The following is a 2500-nucleotide window of genomic DNA, read 5'->3' as shown; positions in this document are numbered from 1 at the left end:
TTAACCACTGCGCCACCCGGGAGGCCTAAACCATATTCTCGTATAGACTTATTGTTAGATTCTTGCTCATTGCTTCCTGATGTAGCAGGAAATGGATATGATAGTTTTGTTCTGAGTGACCGTCCCCTGGTGTCATTATTCTATTGGGATACAAAACTAGTAAAACAATCCTCCAGATGCTGTTTGCATATCAGATGGTTACAAGAGCCAGACATCTTACATTACATTGGAGTGCAATTACTACGGGAGGGTGTCTCTCCAGGAACAGGGTTGGAGTTAAAACCTACAGGAGGGTGTCTCTCCGGGAACAGGGTTGGAGTTCAAACCTACAGGAGGGTGTCTCTCCAGGAACAGGGTTGGTGTTAAAACCTACAGGAGGGTGTCTCTCCGGGAACAGGGTTGGAGTTAAAACCTACAGGAGGGTCTATATCCAGGAACAGGGTTAGAGTTAAAACCTACAGGAGGGTGTCTCCAGGACACGGTTGGAGTTAAAACCTGCAGGAGGGTGTCTCTCCAGGAACAGGGTTGGAGTTAAAATCTACAGGAGGGTGTCTCTCCAGGAACCGGGTTGGAGTTAAAACCTATGGGAGGGTGTCTCCAGGAACAGGGTTGGAGTTAAAATCTACAGGAGGGTCTCTCTCCAGGAACAGGGTTGGAGTTAAAACCTACAGGAGGGTCTCTCTCCAGGAACAGGGTTGGAGTTAAAACCTACAGGAGGGTCTCTCTCCAGGAACAGGGTTGGAGTTAAAACCTACAGGAGGGTGTCTCTCCAAGAACAGGGTTGGAGTTAAAACCTACAGGAGGGTGTCTCTCCAGGAACAGGGTTGGAGTTAAAACCTACAGGAGGGTGTCTCTCCAGGAACAGGGTTGGAGTTAAAAACCTACAGGAGGGTGTCTCTCCAGGAACAGGGTTGGAGTTAAAACCTACCGGAGGGTGTCTCTCCAGGAACCGGGTTGGAGTTAAAACCTATGGGAGGGTGTCTCCAGGAACAGGGTTGGAGTTAAAACCTATGGGAGGGTGTCTCCAGGAACAGGGTTGGAGTTAAAACCTATGGGAGGGTCTCTCCAGGAACAGGGTTGGAGTTAAAACCTACAGAAGGGTCTCTCTCCAGGAACAGGGTTGGAGTGAAAACCTACAGGAGGGTTTCTCTCCAAGAACAGGGTTGGAGTGAAAACCTAAAGGAGGGTCTCTCTCCAGGAACAGGGTTGGAGTGAAAACCTACAGGAGTGTAATCTCCAGGAACAGGGTTGGAGTTAAAACCTACAGGAGTGTATATATCCAGGAACAGGGTTGGAGTGAAAACCTACAGGAGTGTAATCTCCAGGCACAGGGTTGGAGTGAAAACCTACAGGAGGGTTTCTCTCCAGGAACAGGGTCGGAGTGAAAACCTACAGGATGGTATATATCCAGGAACAGGGTTGGAGTAAAAACCTACAGGAGTGTAATCTCCAGGAACAGGGTTGGAGTTAAAACCTACAGGAGTGTATTCTCCAGGAACAGGGTTGGAGTTAAAACCTACAGGAGGGTATCTCTCCAGGAACAGGGTTGGAGTTAAAACCTACAGGAGTGTAATCTCCAGGCACAGGGTCGGAGTGAAAACCTACAGGATGGTATATATCCAGGAACAGGGTTGGAGTGAAAACCTACAGGAGTGTAATCTCCAGGAACAGGGTTGGAGTTAAAACCTACAGGAGTGTATTCTCCAGGAACAGGGTTGGAGTGAAAACCTACAGGAGGGTATATATCCAGGAACAGGGTTGGGGTTACAACCTACAGGATGTTGTCTCTCCAGGAACAGGGTTGGAGAGCCCTGTTATAGAGTGACACTCCTTCTGATTTGATGTTAGCTCACGCTGATGGACAGGAGGTTTGATTTGATGTTAGCTCACGCTGATGGACAGGAGGTTTGATTTGATGTTAGCTCACGCTGATGGACAGGAGGTTTGATTTGATGTTAGCTCACGCTGATGGACAGGCGGTTTGTTTGTCAATGAATTCCATCAAGCTATTTAGCCTAATCATTCTATTTTTGATTAATAAACAAAATTACAATGTTTTGTTGTTTCTCTGTGATTCTAGTCACCTAGCACTTTTATGTAGCTGGCTTTAGATAGCCAGCAAGATAGGTTCCCAATCTCCTAACATGATAATTAGCTACCAAGCCATTTCTGGCTAAAGTTAGAGTAGCTTTTCTAGGTATCTGAGCTGGTATGCTTAGATAAGGTATGCAGAAAATAATATTTGTTTCTGACATAGTGTTAAGCATACTGGTTATGGCTCTAGACTGCAGAACTGTTTCAGGTGGTTAAAACAATTCTAACTTTTCCACCTCTACTCCATCCTCACCAGTCCCCTCTAAAATAATGGAGCTATTGCACCTGCTTCTGAGGATGTTTTGTACTTGTTTCTTTTATATATATACACATGTATATTTAAATACGCACAGGGGCAATAAAGACCTGACAAAAAGGAATTCAAACACACACACACACACACACA

The sequence above is a fragment of the Oncorhynchus clarkii genome, chromosome 32 (genome assembly GCF_045791955.1).
Source record: "Oncorhynchus clarkii lewisi isolate Uvic-CL-2024 chromosome 32, UVic_Ocla_1.0, whole genome shotgun sequence".
In the NCBI taxonomy this organism is placed as follows: Eukaryota; Metazoa; Chordata; class Actinopteri; order Salmoniformes; family Salmonidae; genus Oncorhynchus; species Oncorhynchus clarkii.
This window is presented reverse-complemented; position numbering follows the sequence as displayed.